This window comes from Saccostrea cucullata, unplaced genomic scaffold (genome assembly GCF_032062105.1).
Source record: "Saccostrea cucullata isolate Sc308-1 unplaced genomic scaffold, CSIRO_AGI_Scuc_v1 ctg6514, whole genome shotgun sequence".
Taxonomy (NCBI): Eukaryota; Metazoa; Mollusca; class Bivalvia; order Ostreida; family Ostreidae; genus Saccostrea; species Saccostrea cuccullata.
Window position 1 is genome coordinate 46,246 of NW_026936841.1, and position 27,206 is coordinate 73,451.

General features: G+C 35.2%; 1 long non-coding RNA gene and 1 pseudogene across 1 annotated transcript; both read left to right on the forward strand.

Moving 5' to 3' along the window:
- Positions 1-6,914: 6,914 nt before the first annotated feature.
- Positions 6,915-7,676, forward strand: LOC134246702 (uncharacterized). Its single transcript, XR_009987682.1, has 3 exons — positions 6,915-7,094; positions 7,392-7,444; positions 7,587-7,676. It is a non-coding gene; the product is annotated as an uncharacterized LOC134246702 (long non-coding RNA).
- A 10,601-nt stretch (positions 7,677-18,277) lies between these two features.
- On the forward strand, positions 18,278-20,830 carry LOC134246701 (uncharacterized; annotated as a pseudogene).
- Positions 20,831-27,206: the final 6,376 nt, after the last annotated feature.

Sequence of the window (27,206 nt, forward strand, 5' to 3'; positions counted from 1 at the left end):
TGACGCGAAGGTAAGGAGCTTTTCAGGATCTTTCCAAAGACACCAAGAACGTTGACATCGGAGCAGTCAGTCAAAAGATATGAGCAAAAAACGAAAAGTGTTTGCAGGGGTTAAATTCAGGGTTAGGGTTACCGGGGATTAGGTTAATGGGGGTAAGGGTTAGTGGGGGTTAGGGTAAGGGATAGAGCTGAAAACAGGGTTAGAGTTTGTGTTAGGGTTAGGGTATAGGCACTTTGACGTGATGCGGGTGCGGGAATGCGGAACTCCGCCTATTTTATAAGGTGATTGTAAATCATTTCATTGTGAAAGTACGTGTTTCGTTGCAGGATTTCTTTCGATTTGGACGTTTATATACTGTTGTTTTTTTAATGGGTGATTTTCTTCATCGAAGGTAATATTTATTTGATTTTTTTAAATTGCTAATTATGATGTATTCTTTGAATAAGCAACGAAATTTTTTTTATGGAAGTAATGCATAACATTGCCTTATTTTTGCATTTAAAATATACTGAAGTATAATGATTTATTTGTGTTTAAGAGAATAAAGTTTATGTATATTTTTTGTGTTCAACAATAGTAATTATACTCGCACTTTCTAAAGAAAATTCAGGTATATTGTTGTTACTCATGTCCGTCCGTCCGTCCCTCTGTCCGTCCGTCTGTCACACAGTTCTTCCCTGAACTCCGCCTACATTGTACACAGGAGCCTAAACATCCTTTTGGGAGATGGTTGGTGGTATCATGTAGATGTTCATTAAGGTTTCAAAATTTTGATTTTGCCCTGGGGGGGGGGGGGTCAAATGGGGGTCAAAAATGACTTTTTAATGCAAAAAGCCCAGTCTTCTCTGAACTCCTCTTACATTTTACACAGTAGCCTAATCATCTTTTGGGAGATGGTTAGTGGTGTAATGTAGATGTGCAGTAAGGTTTAGGAATTTTGATTTTGGCCCGTCAAATATTAAAGTTATAAGGAAATATAATACATTTGAAAAGTAGGTTAAACTTCTAGGTCAAGGTCACAGAGTCAAATGTCATGATATATTTAACAAAGTCATTTCACATGTAATATACATGTATAATTTGAATGCCTTATCTTTTCTCTTTCAAAATAATCAATTTAAATTAATGTTATTTTTTGGAAAGTAGGTAACACTTTAAGGTCAAGGTCTCACTTGGGTAAAAAAATCATAGTATATTTAGAAAGTTTTGTGATAATGTACATGTGAAATATGAAAGCCCTTTCTCTGATTATTCACAATTTATGACCAAAGTTAAATTCATTGTGACAGATGCACATACTGTCAATAAGATGCACAAACTGACAGACAAATGAGATTTAATGTCCCTTCCCTTTCCCGAAAACGGGGGAAAATAATGCCTCTGCTGTGTTTTTTTATGTCATTTGTTTGTTCGTTTGTTGTTAAACATCCCTCTCAGTAATTTTTCACTCATATGGAGACAACACCACTTGAAAAATAATTAGGACAAGGCAGATTTGAGGTCAAAATTTATTTTAGGAGTTTTCATTAAGATGTAAAGAGATTTCAACTCCTTCCTTCCCCCCGTCCTTCCCAGACCCCTGTTTGTTCATGTATGCAAAATATACTACTTGTTTTTACATTAAACATTAAAAAAAAAATAATATACAAATAGTTAAATGAGGTCCATCTCCTTGAATGATTTTCATCCCTAATTCTAGGAGGATAGGTTGACAAAAATTCATGAATAAAATGCCAAGCAATCTTATTTAATATCAATGATGCACTTTTATTTGTTTTAATGCAGTTCATTAGGAGAGTGGGGATGACCTCCAGTGGTTCATAACCTTTAAACCATAAAATTTACATAACATAAAACAAGAAACAAAATTATTTATACAATTAGTCAATGGAAAAAGTTTCCTACTATTTAGGAGTCGCATGATCATTTGTCATTACAGGGACAGGGAGTGGATTGGGAGCCCCCCCCCCCCCCGGAATTTGCAGGACGATAATATATACACTGTACTGAAGCAAATGAAAATGACTCTGGATGCCCTCCATCCTAGAAAACAGACTCCATCATAACTTCTTTTTTTCCTTCTCTGGAAATTCTGGTCTGGAAATCTCTCTCAGAAAAAATTCTGGATCTTGTTACTGAATGTACCGTCGACGACAGGGGATAACTCTTCTGAATGTGAAATTCGTCTATTGTAGCATCCAATGACATTTGATCCTTTAAACTTTAACCTAACCATTTCCATTTCAGACAATTTTACCCAAATCTATATCAAAACTTGTACTTACCGACTGTGATAGGTTCTTCCAACTTTATGAAATATAATCCAATTAAAACACAATATGAAATAATTCCGTCAGATATACATGCAATGATGTGTACACCACACTGCACGTGCAGTGCAATCTAAAAACGATAATGGTAAAACTAGTACTAAGTTGAGTACGTGACGCAAGCCCACTGTGATGCAGGTGTTCAGATACATGTATATTACAAGAACATTTTTAAAATTATCATTTAAAAAGGTGTTTTATCTTAACTTTGCCATCTAGGCATATTTCCAAAAACAGGCAAATAGGGTGTGTTTGTGTGTGTGTTGATGGGAGAGGGGTGGGGGTTGACAAAATTGATTGGGTATATGGCAGGAGTTTCTGTCTAAAGTTTCCACATTTTGAAAAATTCACCAAAAGCGTTTTACACTAGTTTGAATAATATTATTTGTTGTTGGTCTTTATGAGAAAATAGATATAATTAAAAGTTCCAATTATTGGTCAAACAATTTATATCCCCCCTTAAACAAATCTAATTTACATCATTATTTAAATTATGTTGTTTAATTTCAGACTGGTAATTAATGAAGAATATGAAATACCTATAAGAGGCTTATGGGTCACATGGTCACATTATATGCTCGATTTGATGAATACATGTATTATGTAAATTATTGAATTATATAGACTTTTTTCCTTGGTAAAGCCCAATTTGAAGGAGTGTGCATTTAGAGGCAAGCACCTTAGTGCGGGTATTACTGTCTCATGACAGCATCTTGTTTAAAGTGTATTTTCAATGATTAATTAGGATATTCCTTTTAAGTACACAATTAGAACATATTGATTGAGATTAAGGTAAAAAAAGTAAACTTATAATGATGCTGATAATGCACAACAGTGAACCCGAGTATACCCTTGGGTATACCAGGGTATACCTTGGTATTTTTCAGGGTATACCTATTCATACCCTACAGTATACCCGGGTTAACCCGGGATAAACCCGGATTTAACCTAGGGTATACCAGGGTATAAAACAGGGTATACACGGGTATAACCCAGGATATACCCGGGTTTAATCAAAGATATACCCGGGTTTAGCCCAAGATATACCTGTGTTTAACCCAGGATAAACCCGGGTATAAACCATGGTAAACACGTGTATAACCCAGGTATAACCCAGGATATACCCAGGTTTAACCCAAGATATACCCGGGTTTAACCCAAGATATATCCAAGTTTAACCCAGGATATATACGGGTTTAACCCAGGGAAAACTTGGTCAAGCTACAAGGTGTACCTTATTGCGAAACCCTGGTATATCATGGTTTTACTTTTGACTCTACAGGATTTTACTCTGAGAAAAAAATTATATTTATTTTACTAAATGATTATGAGAGCATATATTTTTTTGCTTTCAAACATTTGGGTGCGTTCAAAAGTCTCCCATTGGTTGATATTGGTGGTGTAATTTACCAATGGCAAAACATTGGTACCAATGTTTACTATTGGTAACTTTTATTTGTAACCAATTCTGCAGGCCAACCACATCTCTGGCAGATTGGTAACCCAGCTTTTTTCGTTTATTAGTGTCATCCCCAAGATGGCTACCTGGACCGTTCCTGGTAGCATGAGTGAAGTTTCCTCACTACTAATAACACTTCAAATGAATTCTACTACAATATAAGGGAATAAAATGTTATCTCTACATAGTATTCCAAATTTCAAACAAATGATCACTTGTTTTGGAAAAAGAATATCACCTGAAGACAAGTTTTCATATAGGTCTGGTACAATCACTAGATTTAGCTACGTAGCTTGATGGGTTTACCTACATAGCTTTATTAACCTACCTGAGGAAGCTTTATTTAGCTACCAAATTGATCTATTTTTATTAAAAAGCATTTTTCTCAGGGCGTGCAGACAATATCATTTTGATGCAGTGATCTTTGAACCAAAAAATAAGAATTTCAACCCGGACTTTTTTGCGCAGTCTCGTTCAAATATTTGACAAAATCGTCACCTATGTAAACAAGTGTAACGTTTCTGAGATTTAACTTAAGAAGAAAAAGTCCCTCCATCTCGCCCGTAGTTGCACCTATCAATCGTGTTTATCACTAAATATTTCTGTCATCCGGGCAACCAATCAATTATCTTAACCAATTAAAAATGACGATCTTTTCCGAACTTGGGTCAAAAGACTGATTTAACCACGGAGGCTCATTAGTGTTAATTTTCAAAAAGTAAAATAAGAGGAAGGGTAAGAATTCGCTTGTATTTTGTTTATTTCGTATGCAATGGCTTTAATTTTTACAAAAATACGATACGCAGTGAATTCATGATAAAATAATCGCTCGGAAATTATAATCTTGGAATAAAAACAAGAAAAATTGCAAATGTCACTTTGTAAATCTTTTATTTAGAAATGTTTAATAAATATGGTAGATACTTCATAGATATGTATACTAATCCACAAAGGGTGGTATAGAAATCGTAACTTCATTCTTAAAGAAAGTAAAAAATAAATGTTACATTCAAATGTAGGAAAAATGAATATTATAGTGCTAATAAGTGCCCACCATACGAATAAGATACGAGGAGCTCGTGTTTAACGGGATTTTATACAGATTTATATAGAATCAGATCGACAAATCGTTTGAAAAGTTACTTCTCTAGACTAACACCTCTTATCTAAATATATTTTTTACCGAACTATACACAACAACTTATTTTTTTGTATTGCTTGAGCAAATAGTTCGGCCGTCACGAACAAATGTGGGTGTCGTTTTTACGAAGTTCCAAGGAAATTCCACATGGAAAATTGATTAAATTGTATTAAATGTGCGAGGAATATGTAAATTAAAATTCCCCAATGCCTAAGTAAATGCGCTTTTGCTTTATTTTAATAAAAATTGGATTTGAATAAAAAAGACCACCATTTGGTAGGTAAATTAAGACTCCGATATGGGCGATTGACCACCAAACGGGGGTTAAATGACTATTTGGGGGTGTGTGCTTATTTGAAAACAACTCATGAAAAAATCCTCTTGAAAAAATGTCTTTTTCTGCGCAATTGCAATCAAAGTTCTGAAAGTTTTTGGGTTATGTTTGACAGTTAGAACAGTTACTCCTTGAATGAAATGACAAAGGAGTCCATTTCCGTTTAACACGATAATAGGTCGGTAATTATTCAGCACAATTTGAAGTAGTCATACTCAGTCATGCCTCTCTGCACCTCACCGTATGGTCAGATAATCAAACAATGGAATAACATGTTTTGCTATGGAACGCTGCCTTATGTGGAGAACTTTCATTATATGCTGGTACTTTGTCATTATATGATGGTATTTTGTCATTATATGCTGGTACTTTGTCATTATATGATGGTATTTTGTCATAAAATGATGGTATTTTGTCATTATATGATGGTATTTTGTCATTATATGATAGTATTTTGTCATTATATGATAGTATTTTGTCATTATATGATGGTATTTTGTCTTTATATGATGGTATTTTGTCATTATATGACGGTATTTTGTCATTATATGCTGGTACTTTGTCATTATATGATGGTGTATTGTCATTATATAATGGTATTTTGTCATGATATGATGGTATTTTGTCATTATATGATGGTATTTTGTCATTATATGATGGTATTTTGTCTTTATATGATGGTATTTTGTCTTTATATGACACTGCATGAAAAGTCGCGTTTAATATAATTTAATAAATTCGTTTACTCCAGTAAATTTCTTGTATTAAATTTAATTTATGTATAACGGTACATTTTACATGAGATATATTGTGATAAAATTAAGAACAGTTTTCAAATAAGTATAATCGTATTTAATGCAAAATACGTCGAGAATAATAAAGTTTAATTGAGAAAATTATACGTTTCGTTTTAGAATATCGACATGTAAAAGTAAATATGCTTATACTTAAAGTTTAAGTACATTTTTGGTATTTTGAATATGTCATAAATAATTCTTTATACCTAATGTAAACTTATGTTGAAACATTTATGAAAAAAAAATATTTAGGCACCCTATTTATTTTAATTTATTCATTTCTCATATTTATTTATTTAACCCTTATGTAGATTTTTCAAAACTGTGGAATATAACTTAGTTTTTTTCGCTATCGACTACTACTGTAGTACAATTACATCGGGATCGAAGTCGGGCTCGAAAAGCAATTAATTTAAACACAACACACCGCGCCGAAATTCAATTTTTTGGAGGGTTCCACGCAGCCATGTTGAACTTGATCATGATGCTGTAGGGGAGGAAGGGGCGAAAGAGAGTGTCGCGAAAAGAAGCATGATTAAGTTTGCATGGAGTTTCTGTTTTAACAGAAGATGAAGACATTTACATGTACCGTCAAAGTACGACCCTGTTTAGCGGTAGGAACAATGTACAAAATTTTATCACGTGTCCTTGAATGAATAATTGCCTCTGCTACTGATAATGTTACTGTTCTTAGTCTGGGCTCTACACATAAAATGCCTGGCAGTAAAAACGTATGGTCAAGCGCTATTTAAATTTTGTAATAATTATTTAACACTTTTAATCATCTCTCTTAAAGATGGATTTTAACCAGAATTTTCTCGTTTGGGATTGGTTTCAGAATTTTAGTCACTAAAGTGTTCCTCTGTTCAGCATTTACAGGGTGTGTTGTACAATGTAATAAAATATTTATTTATTTCTTAATGCATACTCAAGAATATATTCAGCACTTATTTTGATTATTTAAATAGTTGCGGTGTGGACTGTGCCTAAGAATTCCCCACAGCGCCGGCTATGTAGACAGCGTGTGAAAATGGTGAGAACCATGCAGCTCAAATTTTCAATTAAAACAAATAAACTAACAATGTTTTTATCAACTTGTATCTTTTAGCATAGCGAAGAGTCAAGACTATAAAAAATATTGCAACAACTTGAAATGCTATATACCAAGTAAACAAGACGAGGTTTATGTTCTTATTTTCCTTATCCTAAAAATACAATAGCAATGGATTCTGAGCTATGCATAATTTTTTTACGTTAAATACTTAAGCACAAATTATTAAAAATAGCTATCATATTCTATGATGCACAATTATGCATGCATTATTTACAGGAATCCAAATGCTCACAAGAAATGACAAAAGCAGCATGAAGATTAACACAAAGGTGAGATTTCTTAAATTTTCTGATAAGATCAATAAAATCACATGAATTTTTCTTGGCTCACCTGAGCCATTTTAAGACCCGAGCGAGTTTTTTGATCTGCGTCTGGTATTCGTCTGTCTGCAAGATACATCTTTTCTTTCAGAAATTGTGCCAGAAAAGTTTGAAGTAGCTATGGGAATGATCAACATTGAACTTGCTGAGCCTTCCTTCTGAAAGTGACTTGACCAGATATTTGGTACCTAGTATGAGGTATGAACTAATTATTTGTTGTACGACTTATTGTGTATGAGATTGCCACCATTTAATGGAACTTTGCATTTGCTGTCCACTTGAAAAACCTGCTCTCTACAGTGTAAGTTGTTAATATATTTTACTTCATGTTAAAATAACTTGCTCATTATCCCAATAACTTGCATGTTTTAACATTTAAAAATGCTGTAGATTGCTAACCTTTGCATTTTTTTTTACTCTTAAATTCCATGCGTTCCGAGTATGTACATCCATTTTATATCATGTTTTGTCTTCTCTAAATTTAATCTAATACATATCATAATATGTACTAGATCACAAAGTTTAAGGATTTTATTATTGTATGAATGTTATCTACTTGCTCTAATCATAAATACATCTGTTTGTATGTTTTTTCTATGAGATGCCATACCTGCTTTTAATTTTTCATATTTTTTTTATCCATAGTATCTTTCTGCTACATTAAATAAAATATTGTGGAGGAAGACGAAGAAAAGGGCTGCGCATCTCGGCATATTCAATGTCAAGCAGGTAAATACATTGGTAAATTGCTAAAAAAAAAGATGACAAAAAGTCACCAGTCCCCAATTTACATGTACTTCCACAAAATCTGTAGCTTGCTGCTGTGAAACTATATATACGTGTGTCTTAATATGTTAAATGCTGTACATGCTATTCTTTGCATTTTCGTAAACTTTGTAAATCTTCAAATTCCATGTGCTCGGACTACGGTAACATTATGTATGTTTCATATTATATTTTGTCGTCTATAGATTTGATCTATACATATAATTATATGTTTTTTTAAATGCAATTCACTTAACTAGATGACACAGAGAATTTTTTTCATTGTGTAAAATGTTATCTTCTTGCTTTAGTCATGTTAGTCATAAGTATACCCTGTTTGTATATTTTTTCTCTTTTTTTGTATATTCTTTCTACGGAGAGCCATACCTGTTATTAATTTTTCACATTTTGTTTGTGACAGCTTTTTACCATATCCTTAGTATCTTGCTACTAAATGAAAGAATTATTGTGGAGGAGCAGAGAAAAGGGCACCTCAACATGTTCAAGGTCAAGCAGGTAAGCATAGTGGTAAAATGCTTCAAAAAAAAAAGATGGCGAAAAAATCATTAGTCCCCAATTTACATGTATAACAACATTAGCTTCAAAATCTGTAGCTTGCTGTCCTGAAATTATAGATAATTATAGATAATTATCTGTCTTTATTACCCAGACTTGAAAAAAATGATTAAGCAAAATTGAGCTGTGTTTCCTCTATGTCAATTGATAATTTAACAATCAACTCAGATTTTGTGTACTATTTAATATATGCAATTGCATAAATTTGGAAGCACACATACAATATGTATATATAGGCAAATGGGTATTTATTTTTATGTTTGTTGTAGAAATTAGGAGCTAGATGTGCTTCTCCAGAGCTGAAAACTTCTTGGCATGAAGAGAAGAAAAAGCAAAAAGAAGCAGTTTTAAATATTGGTTACGTCTTCATAGTACAAAAAATGATTCTAAAGATAATACTATCTATGAAATTAGAAAACTGAAGTTGCGTTCTGATGACTGTGAGAAATAAAGTCTTCAAAGAACAGGACACCAAAAGTGCCACTTTCAAATCAAAGCACTCTAAAAGGCAGAGCATAAGAAGAACTAGGACAAATAAAGAATCTAAAAGAGTCAAACCTTTGGATGTAGTAATTGAACAGAGATGGGCTATTAGAGATGAAATATCTAAGTTGTTACTGTTTTACACAAATGTGATGCATTTTTTACTTATCTTTAATTGACACATTCAATGTTAGATAAGAAAAATATACCTAGTGATGTATTTTTGACAGTGAAAGTTTTTTCTGATGCTTGATTACAGATTAAAACTGTTATGTTTTTATTGTTTAAACATTTATTGGTTTGTTATGTAATCTGCAATCACATACATTTTAATCTTGATTTATATATTACATATATGTACAAGTCTAACTTAAATAATAAGTGCATGGACATTATTGTGGGAAAAAATAAGACAATCAAGGGTAGTCTGAAAGAGCTGTGCTGGCAGTAAGTTGCAGATCTTGAAACCCAAGTAAGAGAAGGGTGGTGTCTCTGACCGATCCTTTTGCTGTTGCTTGTGGGCGAGTGAGGCTTCTCTGTCAGTGGTTTAGTGAGTCATAGATGTAAAAAGTAGACTAAGCAGATGAGGTAGAGACATTTCTGAGTAAAAAAGGGGTGAATTGCAAGAGTAAAATATTAATTTGTTTCCTTCCATTTGAAGTAAGAGAGTTTAAGAGTTATGGAATTGTAATTCAGGCTTAAAAAATTTGTTAAATATACTTGTACATATGTTTATACAGGACTTTTATATGTGCATGTTTCAGAGCTCATTCTTGATATTTTAAGGCAAAGTTAAAAATATCACTATTGAAATGTCTTGCATTCCAATGTAAAGTTGATTTAATGAGGATGTGTTAAATTACAATCATCAAGCAATAAACCTAGCAATTGGAGCAGAAATGAGCTACATGTATTGTAAGCAAATTTAAGCTGCTATTGTTTTGTGTAATTGTGATACTTTTTTCTTAATTTGAATTGGCATAACCAAATGATATAAAAGATTTTTTGGGGTGTTGTATTTTTCATAGTCAACATTAAGTATTTTACAAGTTGAACTTGAATGATTAGTGCATGGACATCTATTGTGGAAATACTTGGGAAACAATATAAGGGTGGTCTGAAAGAGCGTAAATTTACTGGCAGTAAGTTGCAGATCTTGATACCCAAGTAAGAGAAGGGTGGTGTCTCTGACCGATCCTTTTGCTGTTGCTTGTGGGCGAGTGAGGCTTCTCTGTCAGTGGCTTAGTGTGTCTTATTAAATGTACATGTAAAAAGAATGGACAACTTTTATTGGCAACTTTTATTCTTTTTATGCAAAGTATGATATAATTTATTGTGGGAAATTAAAAAGCCATTTACAACCCATACAGCAGTTTTAATAGGGGCAGTTTCAGTCAGATTTTGCAGTCTTTTGGACTCCAGAATGACCACATTTTTGACCTGTTGTGTTCTGATTTATTGCGGATTTGAATTTTACATTCAATTCTATTCTTATATTAAATTATTTTTAATAACTTCAGTATATTACTTACAACTAGTATGTAAAAATTTATTCCATTATAATTGAGGTACAATCATGATTGTAAACTTTTAAATTCTGACTTTTAGGCAAAAATTTGAAATATCTTGTACTTTGTTAGAACTCATTGTTTGTACGCTATTGAGATAACATCTAATAAAATTGAATGAGAAATGGATTTGTGTATGATTGTAAAATACTTGCCAAAACCCCACAATTGTAAACGGTACAAATTATTGATGGAATAAATATAAAATAAAAATATTATGCAATAATATAATAATATCAAATTTCATCAAATACAACCTTAAATCTTAATGATATGGGAAGGTTTAATCCGTACATTTTCATCACATATATAGCGGAGCGAATAGTGGGGAAAATATTTCACTTGCGGATACAAGCACCAAATTTTGCATGAAGGTTCTTTGACTATTACTGAAATAAGAAATGTCGTTGGCCATTCAAGTTTCGGCCATTTTCAAGATGGCCGCCACTTATTTCAAAATGGCGCCTTTTTTCATAATTTTTCCTAATATTTTTATCCTTCCTCGGTAATACTTTTATTTTTTTCTAAAATAATAAAAGGGAGCTTGGTATATGATATAATTTGAGCTCCATTTTATATATACATACACTGCGCATGCGCTTAAATGCAAAGAAAAGCTGTTTAAGGACATAACTGAATTAATCTTCTGAAACGTGTATAGCTGCATAAAGCAATGCAAGGTAATCCGGACCTGAAGCAGTTGAAGTTGTATTACACAACATTTTAGTAGTTCTTGACATGATGCAGCAATTGCTGGCAAGAATGTACTGAGTGGGGGCACAAAATCCGCGTTCTTTTTACTCAAACTTTACTGGAAGATGAGGGTAAAGTTAGCCACTTGCATGACTGACCCTATAAATTACGAACCTGGAATTCACTTCTCCTATTATCCTCTACTCGAGCAGCTCTTTAGGGAGGGGATCAAGGCGAGCGTCATTAACGCTATTCGCATTGCTGATTGTACATGATGACAACAAATTCTTCCAGTGCATTGATTAAAGGTTTGACAAATTGTCACAAGGGGTGCTTCAGAATTGGATTTGGATATTTTTTGGCGTTCTCAAACATATTCATGACCTGTCATGCTGTCTTTTACCTTTCCAGACAAAGGCCGACACTGTATCACAACCTGTGAATGCATGAAAGAATTGTAATGCATTTGATATGGTTCCAGTGATCTAACAACATCATAAATTGTTATTCATCTCAAATCCTTGCCCTTTCAAAATGTCATCCATTACTGATTACACAACAAATTCTGTATCCGAACTAACCATGTAGATTGATCTGCGCTGCTACCACCCGGTGCAGCATGTTTTGCGTGTAGGAACATACGGGTGTCGTGCAGCTTCTTCATTGTTACAAAGTGGTATAAAGATGGTATTTATAGCTTTGCTTATACTATACTGACATTTTTCCCTTTACTACAATGATAGTTGCCTCTGTGATCGAGATTATAATTGTGTCTGCTAACCCCCCCTCCCCAATTCAGTTTTGTTCTTGTCACACTGAAGGAAAGTGGTCCATGACCTTTGGTGGTCTAGTGTTCCCAGTTACTTTTCGTCTAGACCCACGCCACATTTCTTTTCAGTTTCTGCCTTAAAATTATCCTCTTTCTGAACACGGAAGATAGTGTCTACCCTCAATTTACCTTTTACAAGAGAATTAATGTGCAGAAGGATAATGACATTGGCATATTGGTTAAACTTTCATGTTGTTTTAAATTGACTAATGACGCACTGTCAATTACAAAAGCTGTTTCAATGATATAACTGACTTAATCTTCTGTCAGTACATTATTTGGCAACTCTTTTCCTACTTCCAAAATAGGCATCAATTGAGATTTAAAACGTTATTAAAAACATTTTGTGAAAGAGAGAGAGAGAGGTGTCCTGGTTTTCATGATCAGAAAGTTCTTGTACATCGCATTGACTACTGTGACAGAAAATAAATAACATAGAAAAACTGCTATAGTCATCTTCAAAATTTGCCAACTTTGATTTTAAAGAATCAGAATTTATTTGGAATTAAATATGCGAACTTTATCCTTCTGAACAAGTTCATGAGACCTTGATTATCATATTCACATACTCTTAAAAGGAATACCCGATATTGTTCTTTCCCAATGTATCCCTTTTTTTAATATTTCATCCTGCAGTTTCAGTTTCGACAACAACTATAAAAATCCTGCAGTTTCAGTTTCGACAACAACTATAAAGATCCAGCAACTCTTCCTCAATGGATTTCCCATTTCCAAAGATATACATGTAGGCATAGTCCGATTTACTTGTGAAAAAAAAACTTTCTTGAGCAGCATGAGTTTCTTCGTGATGTTTTCCTTCTTCTCGTGAACATATCAACATATTCATGTGAACTCTTCAAAAAGTAGCTGATTTCTGGACAAGCTACAACCTCTAATGCAGCTGGATCTTCTGTTACATGTAACCATCACCTTTTACAATAGCATTGTTCTGCTCATGGTTTGACCAATGGCAATGTTTGAAAACTATTATTTTTTCTAAGTAAATTCCTCTTTTTCATTTATCACTAAGCATATGTCCGGGTGATTTGACATTGCACCCAAAGGGGAAATGGTACCCATCGAACATATTTAATGTGACCAACGGCAATTACCAGTGTTCTTTGTAAAGCCTAAAATCTGATTCTCTGCAAGACCTTACAAAAGAAAGAAAACGAGTTCCAACAGAATTCTTTACCAAAATTTAAATTGTGAACTCTTTTTTCTTGTTCTGAACTCCAAGAAAAATAGATCATCTTTTTCAATTTCATCACAATTATTGAGTTCCTTTGCATTTTGGTCTGCCTTTTTATCAAGTCATACAGACAACAGGCAGTCAATTTGACTATCTTTTCTTGTTTTAGAAAGAATAAAAAATGTTAGGAAAGACTCAGCAGTTCAAGAATATGCAACTTCTGCTTGAATTAATGCTGTCATCCAGCCACTTCCTTTAACAAATTATCAAGCAGTTTTTAAGCTGCCATTTCAATATGCAACCCATTGAACATATTGACAACATATCTATCTTCACCATAAATTTCCAGTCATTCTTATCGTATCTGCTGGTTACAAGCCATCACAGACGTTTGTCTTGGATTTTAAAAGGATGGTGCTGACTTCACAGTCCATGGCATTCTTCTTTATGGATACTGGATAGCGAATGGTTACCTGTTGTTTTATGTCATAAATACAACATTGATTTATTTCCTTTTTTCAACGTTGACTTCCTTAAAGGATTATTTCACTCATTAAAATTAAAGGTTGTTTGAAAGAATACTAAGTATTTCACTCAGTCCTATTTTATGTTCTCAGAAGGATTATTTCATTTATTGAGATTTTACGTTCGTTGGAGGAATGTTTCACTCAATGATATTTTATGTTTCCTGAGAAATTATTTTACTTATTGAGGGTTTCAAATACAAAATTTTACTTGGTATTCAGGCCTATGATAGTGAGGGAAGCCTGCAAGGCTTTTTGTAAAACGCCTGTTACAAGTTTTTAAAAAATGGCTTCATGCTACTGTTAAAATGTCATTAATTTCTACAATAGGAAACGATATTTTGCATTATAAGAAAATCATTTTGTCTTCATATTTAAAGCATTTAAGTTATAATATAATATTTTATAGTCTTTTAAAACTTTTAAGGTATTTTTAAGCTGCCAAAGTATAATAAATTTGGTTGTAAGAGAATGTATGTGAGGCGAAACTGCCTGAAAATGTCGCCATTTTGTTTTAGAGGCGGCCATCTTGAAAATGGCGGAAATCGCGGTGGCCAACGATGTTTTTGGATTTAGTAGTATCAGATAGACATTTGCACCAAATTTCATGCTTGTATCCACGAGTGAACTATTTTGCTGAAATTTTGATCTAAGCCGCTATACTAATACAAGAGATTTAATATTAGTTTATGAAAGATTAAAATTTGAACGTATTAGTAAGTTTACAATTTTCCGTATATAACTTAATTTTTGGAAGTATTATAAAGTAAAGTGTGAATTTAACAAAAAATAATGAGTTAAAGATCTACGTTAAATTTTATTAAACGAACAAATTTAATATGACCATAAAACTTTATTTTATGGGCATGTTTAATAATAATTATACGTTTTGTATATTAGAGGTATAATATTTGTTTACGGCAGACTTAAATCCGAACGTATTAGTAAGTTTACAATTTTCCAAACTTTATTAAATTTGTTCTTTTAATTTTTCATTAAACTCGTATTAAATGCTAATTATTTTCTAACATTTACGATCCCACAATATGTTATATTATGCATTTAAACATTAAATAATCGCAGCATTTAAATCGCATTTAAGGTAAAATTAAACCCGACTTTTCATGCAGTGTGATGGAACTTTGTCATTATATGATGGTATTTTGTCATTATATGCTGGTACTTTGTCATTATATGATGGTATTTTGTCAATATATGCTGGTACTTTGTCATTATACTACTTTTCATTATATGTTACTACTTTTCATTATATGCTTCTACTTTTTCGTCATTATTTGTGGTCATCCATAATACAAATGGCTAATTGTATTCGGTGCGTCGGCGCGCTCGCGCAACAGATTTTGTTTATAAAATTTATCGCTTATACAGCATCGGGCTCGATATCCTCTACTAATCAAAGTACTGAAAGTACTGATAGTTGTTGATTTTAATGACGATTTCAATCAAATTTAATGTTTCACACTTTGTTCACAACTATTTCAAGTTATGTTCATCTATGCTCCATTAGGTAGTTTGTTAGAATTAAATTAAAAAGAAAATGACACGATTATACAGAGTCAAAAAGGTAAGGTTTGTTTTGATCACACCATTGCCTCAGAATGATATGCCAAAAAGTGTAAGACTTTTTCTCTGTTTTCAATTTTTTTTTTCAATAAATCAATAAGGTATTTTTCTGACCAAAAGTTTGTTTAAAAGGGCTATCAATAGCAAAGTCATTTCTGTAACTGAAGTTTCTCCCCATCCTCAGACCTCTAATAAAGACGTACAAGTTATAATTCTTAGTAGTACAATTATTTTAAAACGTAACAAGGACTATTTTTAAACACTGATGTATGGCAGCTTATAGCCATGATAATCAAGTCTTTAGAAAGGAGTTTAAACTCTCGAGTCTAGGGTCATAACGTAATACTGGTTAATTTTAATTTGTAACATTGGCGTCGAAAGCATGTTGAAGGGGGTGGGGGGTACGTGAAAGAAAAAAATTGAACCTGAAAAATCTTAACAAGCAAAACAAAAAAAGGATAAATGTATATATGTCCAAACACGAAAATCCTATTTCGTAGGGGGGGATCGAACTTCTTTATATACCAATTTTTGTTGAAAGTGGGGGCTAAAGTCGCTCAACATACGCCTCAATGTTTAATATGATGTCTATCTGTGTAAGCCTCCTCTCCCAGTTCCCAGGCCTATGATTGAAACATAAAACATATTTATAAAAACCAAAGCACTCAATATTTTAAAATGCTATAGTTAAAGTTTGGAGATATATTATACATAGGCGTCGGAACCGGGGGGGGGGGGGGCTTAGACCCCCCCCCCCAACTTTTTTTGCAAAAATAGACGTTATATAGGCATTGAAAATTGGGCTCTAGCTTTTTTGTTGGTTTAGCCCCCCCCTTTCAAATTGCTTCCGACACCCAAGATATATACGAGAGAGAGAGAGAGAGAGAGAAAGGGAGAGAGAGAGAGAGAGAGAGAGAGAGAGAGAGAGAGAGAAATCGAAAAGTAGGCCAATTCCAAAACTTGGGTAAATTTCGGATTACTCTAGCACAAATTGTTGTTAGGCATTCAAGGATGAAAAGGGATACGGATCGCTGGAAAATTAAAATTCATTAAAACTGACATAGTAAAATTACTAAAGCTATGCCTCGGACCTCTTCCCTTGCGATTTGATCCACCACCTCCTAGGATTTTTTTTTGCTGGATCCACCTATCAAAGAAATACAGTCGGAAATTAGGGTTAGGGTTAGGGGTTAGGGGTTAGGGGTTAGGGATTAGGGTTATGGGTTAGGGTTAGGGTTAGGGTAAGGGTATTTTGACGTGTTGCGTTTGCGGGATTGCGGGACTTCGACTATTTTATCAGGTGATTGTCAATCATTTCATTGTGAAAGTAGGTGTTTTCTTGCAGGATTTCTTTCGATTTGGACGTTTATATGCTGTTGTGTTTTTATTCGGTGATTTTTTGATGTAAGGTAATATTTCATTTGATTTATTTTTTGCTAATTATCATGTATTGTTTGAGTAAGCAACGACATCTTTTTTAAGGAAGTTATGCATAATCTTGCCTTATTTGTGCATTAAAAATTTACGGAAGTATAATGAATTATTTGTGTTTAAGAGGACAAAGTTTATGCATATTTTTTGTGTTCTGCAATAGTACCTGGTAATTTAAAGTGTATTTTCAATGGTTAATTAGGATATATTCCTTTTAATTACACAATAAGAACATAGTGAATGAAATTAAGGACATTTAAGTAAACATAAAATGATGCTGAGTATGCACACCGGTGTACTCGGGTATACTCTAGGTATACCCTAGGTAAACCCGGGTTTAACCCAGGGTATACCCGGGTTTAACCCGGATATACCTGGGTTTAACAAAAGATATACCCGGGTTTAACCCAGGATAATCAAGGGTTAAACCCAGGATATACCCGGGTATTACCCAGGTATAATCAAGGATATACCTGGGTTCAACCCAGGATAAACTCGAGTTTTACCCAAGATATACACGGGTTTAAGCCAGGTTAAACCCGGGTATAACCCAGGGAAAACTTGGCCGTGCTACAGGGTGAATATTATTGTGAAACCCAGGTATACGATGGGTTTACTTTGGTTTTCTACAGTTTTTTTTACTCTTTATTCATATTTATTTTATTTAATGAGTATGAGAGCATATATGTTTTTGCTTTCCAACATTGTGAAGTAGGATTTTTTAATATTGTTAGTACAATTTTCAGCATATAAATTTTTTTTCTGGATTTTACATCTTCTGCAAAGGGTACCATTTTAATATAAATGATGAAAGAGACCTTCTATTATGTTAGATAAGTAAAGTTAGCTTTATTTAAATGTATATAAAATTGAATCAATATGACTGGAACTTTTTTTTATTTAAAGATGAATACCGAGGAAGATGAGCAGACTTTTGCGGAAACTGTGATGGAGAACATAAACTTAGCGAATAGGTATTATCCTGTGAGCGAGTCACCCATGTTATTCTTAAAAAGAGATAAACGGGTATTCGTAAGAAGCGTGACAGTTGACGAAGCAGAAAGAGATCTTTGGCTTCAGTGTACTTTTGAAATTGATGGTTGTGTTATTGAACTGAAGAATTTAAATGGAATACGAATGCCAGTTAGACATATAACACTCTTTCCGAATGACAATGGCAGTTTACATGAGATTAGAAGCACTTTAAAGAAACATGTCAATTTAACAGAATATTCTAAAAGCGAGCTTATGAATTTCAGCAGCTCTTTAGGGTTTCAATTGTTTTACGAAAGAGGATGGGAGTGCTGGATAGCCATGATACCCGTACACAAGAAAGGTTCTGTAGCTTTTCCGAAACAGATAATCAGACAGCAAACATTCAATACTTTCCTTGCATTGAGAACAAGATTCAAAGATATACTAGCAGATTATGCCATGAATGGAATTGCTTCAAAAACACTTATGAAAAACGATATCAGGGATGTCCGTAAAATGTTCGTGTTACCTGATGACTGTTCTACAATACTTTCTGCTTTACAGAATCCTCTGAGCAACATCTCTTTTACAGGATTTAGGTCAATAATATTTTGTTTTCGTTTTGGAGAAAAAATGACGGATGGACTACCATTATCTGATTTTAATAGGGAAGAGATATGTAGGCCAACTGTTCATGTAGCTGTCTACCTTTCCACGGATGGTGAGGTGGATCTCTTGTGGTCCACCTCCGGTTTGCAGGAAATAATCGGCTTAAGAGGTGTATTAAGCACATGTTTATCACATACAGACTGTGGAAATTTTCAGAGCAATCTAGATGGAAGGCCAATGGATATTAAGAATGGTTTACGAAAGGTTTGTCGCTTTCCAGACCAGTTACAGTTTGTTCAACTTTATGCCGATATTCCACACCGTCAGCCCAATTGTCGATTTCATCCAGTGTCGGCTTGCATTGGTGGAGGTATGTGTTTTCCAAGGCCGACAGCAGAAGCTTTCCTCCGAGACGCGGAACATTACATATCAACTCTAGAGAGCAATTGGGTGCTAATGAGAAAAAGTGCTTGTAGACTAGAATTTGTTGTGGCGCAGGATACCGCATTATCTGAAAATCTGCATGCTCTTGACTTCATAGATCTAATAAACTTAGAGCAAATCTGGAAAATGTGCCTTTGTTGGCTCCCTTGCCACCCCAAACACTCAGTTGTATCAGACATGTGGGCTTGTGGATGTGTAAAGAACTTCGAGAATTGTTGGAGGGTTTTCAGAAAACGGGAAATGTGCTAACCACCTGGCAATCTTATCAATTAGAATTAGCCAATGAAAAAATGCTCTGGGGAAAACCACTCTGTTCAAGGAGTACAACATATTCAGTTAATCTTGGACCTGGAGCTTTGGGACCGAGTCGAAGTTTCACGGACCAGTTTGGTTTCTTGCCGCTAGACGTCTACTCAACTTGCATGCAAAACGGTCGAAGCATCCCTCCACTTGAAATATGGACGAACTCGGAAATGATCCGTAAAATGATTGCAAGATCAGTGGGTTTGCACGATCATTTGGATGCCAGCTATGGCGTCATTGGTAGACATTTGGTAGTTGCATTGCTTCACGACTTACACGAAACTGGAAAGGCTGCTACTTACGTTCTCTTTGATGATTTCTTAGCAGAGGTGAAATCTGACAAAACCAGGTTTAAGACATTTGGTGCAGTGACTCTGAAATCGCTAATAAAACTGTTTACAACAAAGAGGAGAACCGAAACACAGATAGTATTTCCAAGCCTCTGCAGACTTTTGGAGAAAAACACCCTTCCAGTTGAGGATATTGTACAGGCTGGATTTCATGAGCTCAACTTAAAACACTTTCCAGCAGTGAGTACATATGACCGTCATGGAAACATGATTCTGACTTGGTCTTTTCATGGAAACTTTTGGAACATTGTCATTGATCAACAGACTACCGAAATACAAGAAAGTACGCAACAAATGATGTCTGACCTAGTTAGAGGTGATCTGGAAAAACGCGGACTAGTTTATCCAAACAAGCTGAAAAAAACTCCAAAGGTACTTCCTTGGGTGTCTATATGTTTACGCAGGCTCCAAAGAGAAAAACTCGAGTTGGAACCAACTGTGACGGTATTGACATATATCAGCTGCATTGCCTTCTTGATGCAGGGCTTTTATGTAGAATATGAAAGGCTGGCTGCTCTCACGATCGATCTTCCTTTGGACAAGAACCGATTGATCGCGTTGGAAATATTATCTTAACTACAGTTGACCAATTTGAGGTTTCGCAATCTACACTTGAAACGTTTGCACTTTACCGTCCCACATAAAGTCGACCTGGAAATGGGAGAGCAAAAGAAGAATAAAGGAGAAGAAGAAACTAGGGATACGGAAGTTAGTTCCAGAGGAGAGCGAATGGAAGAGATGTCAAAGAAAATAGGTGACGATGATGCACTTGTATTTGATAAAGATATTGGACATAAGAGGACATAAGAGGACTTCAACTTGTAGACCGGTAACTAAAATTACCCAAAGTACATGGTCAAGCCAAGAAATTGAATTCTTACATGAAGTACGAAGTCTTGATGGGATAAACTTTCCAGAGAAATATGAACGCTTGAAATCAAAGTGCTTGAAGTCAAACATTCCTTTCCGAACATTTCGGGCCTTTGAGTCAAAATTACGAAGACTTTAAACACAGGAATGCAAATTGGATACATACTTTGTACATTTGATATGTTTTGTAAAAAATTTGGTTTTCAACATCAATAAAATTATATAAGAGTGTCATTTGACTGTTTATCTGTTCTTTTAATTCAGTGCTTTTCATTCTTTTCATGAGAGTATAATATACATACACATTTTATGCAAAGCTGAAAACCAAATACCCTAAAAATCAGGGTTAACTCATGGTTGACCCTTAAACTTCCGGGTTCGGGAAGGGTTGAGGGTTCAATCGATCAACGATCACCTACCTAGCTTACAACCCGAATATGAACACCAGATATGAAGTTTAAAGGGATAACCCTGGATAAACCCTGAAAATCAGGGTTAACTCAGGGTTGACCCTTTAACTTCCGGGTTCGGGAAGGGTTGAGGGTTCATTCGATTTAGCATCATCTCCTTAACCCATATTCCGAATATGAACATGAAATATGAAGTTTAAAGGGATAACCCTGAATAGACCCTAAAAATCAGGGTTAACTCAGGGTTGACCCTTTAACTACCGGGTTTGGGAAGGGTTGAGGGTTCAATCGATCAACCATCACCTACTTAGCTTACAACCCGAATATGAACACCAGATATGAAGTTTAAAGGGATAACCCTGCATAAAACCTGAAAATCAGGGTTAACTCAGGGTTGACCCTTTAACTTCCGGGTTCGGGAAGGGTTGAGGGTTCATTCGATTTAGCATCATCTCCTTAACCTACAACCCGAATATGGACATGAAATATGAAGTTTACAGGGATAACCCTGAATAGACCCTAAAAATCAGGGTAAACCCAGGGTTGACCCTTTACCTTCCGTGTTCGGGAAGAGTGGAGGGTTCAGTCGATCAACCATCACCTACTTAGCTTACAACCCGAATATGACCTCCAGATATGAAGTTTAAAGGGATAACCCTGGATAAACCCTGAAAATCAGGGTTAACTCAGGGTTGACCCTTTAACTTCCGGGTTTGGGAAGGGTTGAGGGTTCATTCAATTTAGCATCATCTCCTTAACCCACAACCCGAATATGAACATGAAATATGAAGTTTAAAGGGATAACCCCGAATAGACCCAAAAAACAGGGTTAACTCAGGGTTGAACCTTTAACTTCCGGGTTCTGGAAGGGTTGAGAGTTCCATCGATCAAGCATCACCTACTTAGCTTACAACCCGAATATGAACACCAGATTTGAAGTTTATAGGGATAACCCTGGATAAACCCTGAAAATCAGGGTTAGGGTTAGGATTAGGGTTAGGGTTAGGGTTAGGGATAGGGCTAAAAGCGAAGATGCCGGAATTAGGTCATGCCGGAATTAGGTCAAACAAAATGAAACTGGAAAGTGAAAGTCACAGATAGAAGCAAAAGTAAAGGAAAATCTGGAATTTTCCAAAGCTCATAACTTTCTTATTCATTATCGGATGAAGACGAGTTTGGTGTCGTTGGAAAGCCAAGAAAACGAACAACACCATGAAATCGAGTCATAAAATCCAGGTGTCAGAAAAAGGGAGAAAATTTGTCTCTTATTTACACCCAAGATTATGTTTAGAAATTGAGAAATTGAGAATTTTTTGACCATTTTCAACCTCCCAGATCTCGAGAATGGTATGCAATTGACACATCCCACTTATGTCACTGAGACAGCCTACAAAGGACTTTTGGTAGCTGCAAAGAGTTGGCAAAACTGCGTTCTCTCTCTAAAGATATGAATGACTAAACATGCGGAAAATGTACAAAAGTCTTAAAAACTTTGAAACAGGGATTTGGACAAGTTAAAGTGGCCAGATCGCAACAACCTGCACGTTGCTGAGGAGGTCTTAGTAAGAGCTGTTCAAGTGCTTTAAAAACCGGTTATGCTCGGAGACGAGTAAAAATTGCCTTCCGCGCAAAGTTCTTTCTCCGGGCGATTGCACGAAAACGGTGAGGTTAGGGTTAGGGTTAGGGTTAGGGTAAGGGTAAGGGTTAGGGTTAGGGTAAGGGTTAGGGTTAGGGTTAGGATTAGGGGCCATAGGTTTTTCGGTAAATGGTAACCTGTCAGCGGTTTCCCAAGCGTGAATGCGGTATTTGGTAACATCCGAAATCGGGATTTGGTAACTCGTGGGTAATTGGTAACTTTGGAGCGAGGTATTTGGTAACTTGGAGCGGTATTTTGTAACGCGGTATTTAGTAACAAAGGGAATTGGTAACTGGGCATTTGGTAACTTGTGCGGTATTTGGTATCTTGTGCGGTATTTGGTAACAAATCTCTTTCTGAAGGGTTTTGGAAATTATGCATGATATTATGTAACTATTTTGATCGTTCTAACCAAGGAATTGGACGAATATCTGGTCTAGCGTGCTGTTTAATATGTTTTCTGAAATCAGGGGTACTCCGCTATTTGGTATCCCCGAAAAAAAACTAAGTCCAACAAACAAAAACATTTTTTGGGGTCGTGTTTTCTATACGATTTGGGTCATTTCCTATCCAAAAAAAGGGGTCAATTTTTGGTGATATTGTATTTGCAAGCGGGAAATGGTAACTTGGAGTTATCGTTCTTTGACCGTCGAGTTTTACCAAAAATCCAAAAATCGAGTTTTGTCTCCGACCGGAGACCCACAAGTTACCAATTAACGCCGGAGTTCAAAATTACCGCTGGTGACTACAAATGGTAATTTATGGATATTTTAGGGCTCTTGCCTATATTCAAGCTATTTACAAGGCTTTTGAGATTGGCCAGAAGTTTTTATGAATATTTATTATCCTTCTGTGCCACAAAGACTGTTGGGAATGCCTTTTCATCTTGTGTAACACTCTGTTTTGTTTTGAATGGCAAGGCTATGAATTTTTATGCAGATGGAGGACAGGTACAATAAATAACAATTCCTGTGGAGGCGGCACGAGTATAGTGCAGGATACTGTCTTTGAGTATATAAAGAGGGCATCGTAGTGCATAGAATTAAATTATCAGTTTTCAATAGGAACTGGTACAGTGTTGGATGTTGTGAATTTTTTTTAAGGTGACAGAAGTATTATTGCCATTTTTATCAACTTATCATCTCGATGTCAACGTATAATAGCTATAGTGGAAAATACATTTGGAATAAGTTTAAGCTTAATGTGGATTAAGTCCTTGTCGTATTGTAATACGACACAATAAGAAAAGAGTAGTGCTTTGTTGAAGCCAGGGTAGAATTTCAATACATAAAATATAGGAATATGAAGTATACCAATGTAAAGGTAATACAAGAGTAGTGGGAGGGTAGATACAGTTGATTTAAGACTGCATATAAAATTAAGGTACAGACAAGCAATCACTATAAATGGAGTGTATGAATTAGGACAAGAGATATCAAGTATATCATTAAGGGATTTTATATTGGATGTGATTTCTAAGGTAAATCAATGTTTTTTTTTTAGAAACAATGGTGCTTGTGGTGTACTCATTATATCAGAGAAGATATGTAATAGGAACGATGGTGTCTGTAGTTCCTTAGTAGATAAATGACTACAACGGTAGAGGAAGTATAAATTGTATATCAATACACGTACAATGTATCAACAGGAGAAAAAAAAACAACCAATAAAGCAGATGGAGGACAGGTACAATAAATGAGGATTTCTGTGGAAGCGGTACGAGTATATTGCAGGATACTGTCTTTGAGTATATATAGAACGGGCGTCGTAGTGCATAGAGTCAATTTATCAGTTTTCAATAGGGACAGGTACAGTGTTGGATGTTGTGATTTTTTTTTCAGGTGAAAAAAGTACTATTGCGATTTTTATCAACTTACCATCTCGATGTCAACGTAATATAGTTGTAGTGGAGAATACATTTGGAATAAGTTTAAGCGGGGAAAATACAGTGCGGATAAAGTCCGTGTTGTAGTAGTTGTTTGTTGAAGCCAGGGTAGAATATCATAAGATGTACAATATAGGAATAGCAGCGGGCTGTAGTTCATGTCTTTGAAGCTGGAAAGTTACAGAGAGATGTATGCAGTTTATGCTGTAGAGAGAGAATGATAGATATTTACTCTTAATCACGAGTTTTGAATCAATTTTAGGTACGGAGGATTACATTTACGTTGCATTTGTGGTATATTAATCTTGATGACGGACGGGTACAATTGATGATTCAGAATAAGTCTTTTTATTATCATATATAACCAATTACCCCTAGCCTAGTATACTGGGACACCTACCCATTGCTCCTTTCCTAGTATACCCTGAACAATTACTCATTTACGTGTATACCTATTACGTGTAACCTTGTTCTAATATACCTTGAAGTTCTATGTGTCCGATGACATTGGAGCCTAGAAAGCGTCTACTATAGTACATAGTAAATTGACAATGGAGACTTATACTGCTTCATGTTCACGGTAGCAAGTACTAACAATACGATCCCTTATAATTAGGAAACAAAATATGGGTAAAAATTTATGATATTTAAAAGAATAAGCCTTCATCAATCGTGTTACAGAGTGTTCCTTTTATCATCAATATAAAACCAATTACACCTAACCTAATATACCTGTACACGTACCCATTGCCCTTTCCTAGTATACCCTGATCAATTACTCATTTACCTTGTATACCCATTACCCCTAACCGTGATCTAATTTACTCTGACTCATTTCTCATTAAGCTGATCTAGTATACCTCCACCCATTACCCAATACACCTAACTTAGCATATCCTTACTAATTATTCCCGATTTTTTTTCAAATTCATTTGATTTTTCGTCTTACTACCTATTACGATCTTCTCATGAAGAATTCAAAGTCTTCATGACATCAAGGGTTTTGGAAGGTATGCAAGATATTATATAAGTATTTTAATCGTTTCAACCAATGTATAGCACTATAATTTCTTTCAGCGTTTTATTAAATGTGTTTTGATGGAAATTTCTTTCCGCTACTTGGAACCAATGAAAAAAAAGTCAAAGAGAAAAAAAAACGTTTTTGGGGGTCGTGTTTTTTATACGTTTTGGGTCATTTCCTATATAATATATTGGGTCAAATTTTGGTGATTTTGTATTATTACTGAACGTGTTCAACGGTATTTGGTAACGTGAAGTGCGGGATATGGTAACCTAAGCTCCTTGAAGCCATTTCAAATGGGCATAACAAATGGAAAAAAGCATTATAGGGTCCATAGGTTCGTAATGTTTCACATGCAGGAAGATAATACCCTTGGCTTCAATAGTTTTAGAAAACAAAGCAAAAGCGTGATTCGGTAACTTAGAGCGGGATTTGGTAACGGTACAGCGGGATTTGGTAACAAAGCGGCATTGGGTAACCTTTGCGGGATTTGGTAACCTAGAGCGGGATTTGGTAAAAGAAATTGACAAATGGAGAATTTTTGACCATTTTCAATCTTCAATATCTGGAGAATGGCATGCAATCGACACACTGCTCTTATGTCAGGGAGACACCCTAAAACAGACTCATGGTAGCTGCAAAGAGTTGGCAAAATTGCGTTCTCCTTCTAAAGATATGAAGGACTAAACATGCGAAAAATATGCAAAAGTCTTATAAACTTTGAAACAGGGATTTGGACAAGTCAAAGTGGTCAGATCTCGACAAACTGCATGCTGCCGAAGAGATCAAACAAGAAGCTGCTCAAGTGGACCAAAAATGGGTTTTGCTCGGAGACGAGTTAGAACTGCGTTCCGCGCTAAGTTCTTTCTCCGGGCGATAGCGCGAAAACGGTGAGAGATAGAGGCCCTAAACTCGTACATTAAAGTTGAAGAAGACCTCAAGGAATCCACATACCAAAGCTCAGCCTGCTAGTCCCAAGGGCGTGTTACCTATAGGCATGTGAAGAAAAGGTGCCGTAATTCCGGTAGGACCGGAAGGCAACGTCCTCCGTAGTCCAAAAATTGGGACGAAAGGGGACTCTTCGTTTCATAAAAGGTTCCATAGGCCTCGATACCCAGACCTGAACCTCTGTCGCTGAAATGCCCAAAAACTGCTCCAAAGGGGTGGAAAACGGACCCCAAATTGAAAGGTCCGTATCTCTCTGAATTTTCAAGCAATTTTCAAAGTCTTGGTGTCATTGGAAAGCTCTTGGCAAGTTCCGTCCACTGTCCGAAGATGGTTGTTAAAGATCAAAAAGGAGAAAAGTTGCGAGAGATGAAAGATGTCTACGTAAGCCGCGTGGGTACACCTAGGCCATATTTGCTCTTAAAAGCCTAAAAAAAAATGGCTTGATCTTTCTACACTTTACGGCATTCGATAGACCTTGTCCAGAGCTCTCTGACAAGCCCAAGAATTTGAAAATCGGTCCAGAAATAAGGATTTTCTGCCGTTTGCAAGCCTTTTGAGCATATCGCTTGTTATTCGACTTTCTGCTCACTGAAACGACAATATCATGACGCGAGC